The following is a 7,280-nucleotide window of genomic DNA, read 5'->3' as shown; positions in this document are numbered from 1 at the left end:
TTTCTTTCTTTCTTTCTTTCTTTCTTTCTTTCTTTCTTTCTTTCTTTCTTTCTTTCTTTCTTTCTTTCTTCCTTCCTTCCTTCCTTCCTTCCTTCCTTCCTTCCTTCCTTCCTTCTTCCTTTTTCTTTTGAGACCAGGTCTGACCACATTGCTAAGTTACCCAGGCTGGGCTCAAACTTGTGATCCTCCTGCCTTACCTTTGGCATCACCTGCAGAACACTGGGCATTGGAAAGGCTCTGCTGGGCCCATTCACCGGGGAGCTCTGAAGCTCAGGACTTGGCTCGTGCAGGATCTGGGGGCTCACTCTCTGACCTTCTGCTTGAGGAACCCCATTGGGGATTTTGGTTAACAGTGGCTTCTGTCCTGGTGCCTGAGAGCTGGAGGCAAATCCAGCCCAGTGTTTTCTTCACATCCCCTCCCCTCCCCCACCTGCACCCTCCTGCTGGATTTTCTGTGCCTGGCCCTCAGGGCCATAGGGCACCTCAAAGCACAGTTGGGACAGTAAAATGAAGAAACATATGTTATCTTAAACCCCAAAATTTAAACAGCCTTTTAAGTAGCCTTTAATACAAGAAGTACTAAAACTTTTGATCTCATTACTGCTCAGATGTTTCACTGCTATAACTTCTAATTACAGTCTATGGTAGTTTTTCAAACAATTATATTCATGAATGCCTTTTTAGACAAATTTTATAGTCTGTTTAAAATAGGCTATTCTGCATGTAGTTTATTATCTCAAATAACCTGGTGTGCAAGATAATCTTTATATGCTGATGAAATATGACCAACAAATGAAAGTTTGCAGAGATGTGATAAAATTCACATTAGGAAAGAAATCACTTAGGGCCTGAATTAATCAGGTAGAGCTAGCTAAATTACAAAACATTTAAATGATTCAAATTGCACCAAATGAGTGAAATAGACGCTTTAGCACAGTAACAGTGAGTTCTGGGTCACTGTCTTTGCATCTGAGTCCTGACTCCTCCTGGTCTGGATCCACCACAGCATCCATTGGCCCACCGGGGACAGTGCAATAAGTACCAACACTTCCACGCAAGGCACCGAGCAGAGGCTATGGCACTGTATGTAGAGGTACCATTAATGATGTTTATAAGGGGAAAACCCCTTTGGAACTCTTTCAGTTAACAAGCAGTAAAATTAGCAAATGTATGACCAACACTCGATTCCACATCACTGATTTTGGATAGCCTGGACAGGGAATGTGGAGGAAGTCACTTAACCATAGAGTAGGCTCATCAGGTGACTTGGTTGGCTGTGATTTACTTCACTTTTACTGAGGCATCCTCTGCAAGTCAGGTGCTGTGCTAGGTGCCAGCATATACAGCAAAAAGGAGCTGGGCACACTGGAATGTGCCTACAATCCCAGCACTCTGGGAGGCTGAGACAGGAGGATCAAAAGTTTGAGTCTTGGCTGGGCAACTTATGAACTTAGCAACACCTTGTCTCATAGGAAATACTAAAAAGAACTGAGGATATGGCTCAGTGTGAAGGCCTTGGTTTCAATCCCCAGCACTGCAGCAGCAACAGCAACAAAAAAACCAAGATGTGATGACAGCTCATTAAGTCCGACCAGTGTGGTAGAACCATGGGTGCCCACTAGTGATGAATTGCCTAGCTTCTCTGCACTGCTGTCCTGTAGCCTTCTTTGTCATCCTCAGAAGAGCCCAAGGGAGAGAATTGGTTTAGGCTTCCTGCAGTAGCTGTGTTTGCTTCTTGCGAAATGGAAGCACTCCTAGACCACGTGGCTGGAGTTGGTCAACTGCAGCCTGTGTCAGCCTGTGTCAAATCCCACATGGTGAGTGCCTTTGTAAATGAACTGTGTGTATTATGTATTACTGCTTGGAGGCTACTGCAGCAAAACTGAATGGCTATTGTGAGAGAGACCATACAGCCTACAAAGCCAAGAGGTATTTATTTTGTGGCTCCTTAGTACAAATGTTTCCTAAAGCCTTACCCAGAGGATGGCAGGGCAGTGGATGTATGTCCCCCAGTGACCATGCACAGCCGAGGAGCTCTGAGGATCTGAGCCTGTCTCCTTGGAGTGATGACTAAGGGAGAAATAAACTTTGAGCTCCTTCAAGGTAGCATCTTTTAGATCTCTTTGCTCTCCCAGAGAAAAGTCAGTTGTTATGCTGGCAAAAAGTTCTTATTAAGCTTCTCCATATTTGGAGGTTGAAAAAGATCCCAGAAAACAAATCAAATCTAAATTTGTTTGGCACCAATCAACACTCTTCTGGAGGGAAAATAATTCAGATTTCTTTCTTTCTTTTTTTCTTTTTTCTTTCTTTCTTTCTTTTTTTTTTTTTTTGTACTGGGAATTGAACTCAGGGCTTTGTGCTTACCAAGCAAGTGCTGTGCTGCTGAGTTATACCCCTGACATTTAACTTTAGATGATATTATAAAAACAAAAAATTACATGAGTAGGTCAAGCTTGGAATAAAGAAAATTACCGTTTTTCTTTTATTCTATTCCATTTGAGGCTTTAGATGAGCATGACTTTTCCTTTTTATTTTATTTTTTATTTTTTGGGGATTGAATTCAGGCTCTTGTGCTTGCTAGGGAAGTACTTATTCTACTGAGCCATCTCTCCAGCCCCTTTATTTTATTTTTATGGCCTGACTTAGAAAAAGAAGCAAAAAATATTACCTTATTTTAGCTCTTCCTCATTACTAATAATCTAGCTTTTAAATTCTCACTAACAATACATTTTTTAAAAAAAACTTAAGAGTCAGGTCAAACTGTTAGAAATTACAAGAAAGTGGAAACATTAAATGCAAAATAGGCATTGTCAACACGTCAATAGTAAGAGTACACTAAAAACAGTTCAATCTTTTATGATTAATTTCTCAGTTGAATCTCCTTAGATTATTTTTTTAACTACTTAAGGAAACTTACCTGAGAGCAAAGCCTTTGCTGACTCAAACCCTTGGTCATTCTTCTGATGGGTATTGCTCCACCTACCCCTGAACAGAAACACAGATGACTTGCAGATTCCATCTTCCACTCTCAGGCAACCTATTGCCTTTTGCTTGAGAACACTTCTGTCTGCCCCTTGTCTTACACCCTGAGAAGTTTTTTCAGAGCTGCAGAGGCCTGCTGCCCCTCCCCATGGCAGCTAGGAAAGAGCTCTGCAGACTAGGAGCGGAGGGTGTGGAGCTGGGCAGGGCTGAGGCTGGGCTGTGTGCAAGGCCTGCAGGCCCTGCCATGGCAGCATGTGGGCTCAGATGTGGAGATAGCAGCTCCCAAGGGCCAGAAACTAGGGGGCTGAAGGTCCTGGGCAAGGGTTGTGCTCACAGGAGCATTTGGACCAGCAAAGAAAGGCTGGCTCTGGAGTTTGCATCACTGACGTGCCAGGAACCAGAGAGAGACACTAAGGAAATAAAGAGATAGAAAATAAAATAACAGCCAGGGCAGGCTCTGAGAAGCAGCCCAGTGGGAGGTAGAAGATGGGGAAACTGGTGGGAGTGGAGAACAAGCAGCTCTTCATGTTCGCAGTTTCTGCTTGGCAGCTTTTGTTAATTTTTCTGTGATTGCCAGTTGTTACTGGCCCACTACTCAGAGGTTCTTACAGTTCTTACATCACCATGAGGTCTGGTACATGAACACACAAGGAAACAGGCTGCCAAGAGAGTATTGTGCTCCTTGCCTTTGGCGGTGAGAACAAGGAGGAGTAAGATTCAGAGCGAGAGCCCATACTGGTTTGTTTGTTTTCAAGACAAAGCACTAGCTATTCTTTATAATGTCTAGCACAGGCAGAAGGTACTTATCTTCAGTTACTCCACTAAGTTTATTCTTTAGGAATTGAGGTAGGGTTACTGAGGATGATGCCTGTTGGGCAAGTTGATTGGAGAAAACAGAAACCGTTACTGTATTGTGGAAAGCAACAGTCAAGGAGGAAATTAGCCAAAGGCACGCATGTACCAAGCCAGCAGAGCATGGCTGGACCATGCCATGCTGCCTGGACAGCCAGGAAGCTGTAGCTGCCTGAAGTAGGCATTGCGAAGGGAGGAAGAAGTCCAGGTGAGCTGAGACCTTGATGTGGGGATACCCAAAGGCAGCTCAATTGGGGCACTGGCATGGGGATGCCATCAGCCAGCCCAAAAGCAGAGCTTTATGTAGGACTGTGCCTCCAGGGGGAAGGAAACAGTTACCTTAGACCTACAGCCAGCAATGCACAAGGAAGAGAGGTGGTAATCTGGCCCGACTCCAAGGAATTCGCTGCTGCATTCCTCACTCCAGAATCTGACACTCGATAGACTCCTGTGACCCGCATATTCCCAAAAGCCAGCTGGGATTTAGAACTCATCGCTACACTGCCTCGGTTTCCAGTTGGAACTTAAAGAGAGATGAATGCTGGCTTTCTAGCTTGTTCTTCTACATGCTACAGACAAAGGTAGACACACAACAGCCTCTTTCCCACCCCCTGGGCTTTGTGCCATTGCATGCTGCACATCCGGCCTATCATGTTCTGCAGTCATGAAGGTGGGAGGTACACAATGTTGTGCTCACTGCCACGGGCATTAAGCAATTAAGGGATGCCTGGTGATGAAGCACCGGTGAATTTCTGTGACATTTATAAGCAAGTAACTTGATAATGAGAGGGCTGCTTGTTGCTCATGGCAGGCAGACCTATCACATAAGAGAAGGAGAGGCCCAGGCCTCGAGAGCCTTTCCTTTTCCTCTTTTCTGTTTGAGTTTTCTTATGTTTGTTGCAATTGTCCAGTTTCTTTTTGCCAGGATTTTGAGAAACAAGCAGGTCAAAAACTTTAAGGAGGCATGAGTGGCAACATCACTTAGCAAGTTTCCCTCCCAGCCAGCTGCCTCCAGCTGCCTGTGGCCCACCCACATCTTTGGAGCCTTCACTGCGTCCTTATCCCCAGGACCTGCTTGCGAGGCGCTAGAATTCAGCTTTGCCTCATCGGCTTCTGCAAACTCAGCGGACCCGGCTTACTCTGAAGCATTGTTTCACTTTCTTCCACTGCAGATGATATGACCAAGTTATTTTTAATCATGGAAAGATTTGTGCTACATTTGAGCTATCATTTGCCTGTAGCACAACAGCAACCAAATCACTTGTTGACTTCTCTATTCTCATTCCAAGAGACCTCTGAGATGGACTTAATAACCATAGACTAGGAGAACAGTGTATATTAAGCTATTGGCATTCAGACCAATTTTTAAAATGCTGAATTTTATTCACAACTTGAGAAATAATATTATTGACCTAGAAAAATCACAGGATGAAGAACAAGAGCTGTGAATGCTCACAACAGCAGATGCAATCAGATCTATTCATCTTCAACTCTCTGGAAGGCTCTCATCTTTGAAAGGAAATCATCCCCTCCATTTAGGACTGACCCCAAGACCACAACTCATGGACTTTAACAGAAAAACTTCCCATCCACAGTAAATTCTCCATTCATACCACAAACCAGCTGGTGGATTCATAATTCGGAATGAAGAATTGCTTCCAGAAATGCTGGCGTCCTAAAGGGGCCAAGTCTTGCTGGTCCTCCCACTGTCACTTTGCATCACTTGATTAAGAGAAAGCTTTTCAAGTCATGCTTCCCTTACCCTCACATATTACCTTCACAGATGCCACCTTCACCTATCAGTCCTAATCCTGCTATACTTTGTTTTGTTTTTTTTTTATTTGGAGGCAAATTTATTTACCTGAACAGGAACTGAAGGGGGTCACTCCTAAAATATCAGGCCCTAATGTGTGGTGGTCTAAGACTTACATGAGACAAACAAGCAGGAAGTACAGAGGCACAATGGCTTGTCAGCTGGAGACTGGTTTACACAGTGCATCATAGTGACCAGCTATTTCTGGGATCTGGACTAGGAACTATTACCTGGACAACTAACAAACTGAATAAAGTATCCTGGCTGGTACTTTCTGTTATGCTACTTCAGAAAGTAGTAAGAATGATTGGGTAAGTGTGTATGAAGTAGGGGCTGGGGATGTAACATAGTGGCACAAGTGCCTGCCTGGCAAGTACCAAGTCCGAAATTCAATTCTCAGTATTAAGTGGAAAAAAAAAGACCATATGAAGTGAGGGAGAGTATTCTGAGAGGGATTAATGTCAATCTGTCTCTCATGATAATAAACTTAAATTCTAAAATGTATCATATACTTTGATCACTTCTTGTATACCCAGCAGACAGGCAAACAAACACAATTGTACACTTTAAAGCCAGATATATTTTAAAAGATTACATAAAAAGTAAATTATGTAGTGAAGAAACATCAAATAAGGCTGAGGAATAAAAAGGCACATCTGAAAAGTGTAGGAGGACTAGAAAGAATGGTTCTTTTCTTTCTAACACAGGAGAGAAAAACAGACATATTAAAATTATTTTCTCAGATGAAACTTTCTGTCAGTGGAAGTGATTAACACTGGCTTCTTTTCTCTCTTGTCCAAAGCAATCTTCATTCTCCTCGTCTTTTGAGAGGTCTTCAGTCTTCTGCTATGTAGAAGCGATACATCATGGCAACAACCAGGGCTGAGATGGCTGGGATAACCCAGTTGGTCCACCAACCGGAATTAGATTCAACAGTAGTAATAAGAGTTTCCGAAGGCTTGGCTAACTTTGTTCTGTCATCAGGATGGACTTCACCAATGATGTAAGTTTTAGACAGTTCTCTAGCATCGGTAGAATGACCAACATCTTCAAAATTCTCTGTAGTGTCACTCCCAGCTTGTTCTCTTAAGACTTCCTCCCCTCCAGGATGCTCTTCCAGAAACTTGGTCAAATCGTACACCTAGTGGTGGAGGATCACCCAGGTGCTTTTGCTATCTTTGTGCCTCTGAATCTCTTCCAAAGTGTAGTACTTTACCGCCTGTTCCTCCTGCCAGGTCATCTCGGTAAGCAACGAGCCACCCCAAGTCCACAATGCACAACCACACAGGTCGCAACACCGCTCGCATCTCAGCCACCTCCAACCCAGACATTCCCTGTGCTTCCCGGCTGCCCTGCTATACTTTGGAACCAAGAGCTCACCAAGTCCTTGGGACCTGTGTGCTAACAGCCCAAGTCTAGGTTGAGCTCATCATTACTGTGTCAACCACTTTTCTATTGTCTGAGGTTTTAAAGTAATGGATTTCCCCCACAAAGTAAGGAAGGAAAATGGAAATTCCCTTCGGGGTGTCAAGGTTCTCAGGTGGCCCACAGCCAAAAGCACAGGCAAGAAGGCCCTGGATGGTCCAGTTTTGGGAGGGGGACACAAGGTTGACTTCCACCTGCTAAAGAGTCA

At 43.9% G+C, this 7,280-nt stretch overlaps 1 pseudogene; it reads right to left on the bottom strand.

The window, feature by feature from the left end:
• Window positions 1-6,206: 6,206 nt before the first annotated feature.
• Window positions 6,207-6,902, bottom strand: LOC101573342 (annotated as a pseudogene).
• Between the last annotated feature and the right edge of the window lie 378 nt (window positions 6,903-7,280).

This window comes from Octodon degus, unplaced genomic scaffold (assembly GCF_000260255.1).
Source record: "Octodon degus isolate 3935 unplaced genomic scaffold, OctDeg1.0 scaffold00071, whole genome shotgun sequence".
Taxonomy (NCBI): domain Eukaryota; kingdom Metazoa; phylum Chordata; class Mammalia; order Rodentia; family Octodontidae; genus Octodon; species Octodon degus.
This window is presented reverse-complemented; position numbering and strand designations above follow the sequence as displayed.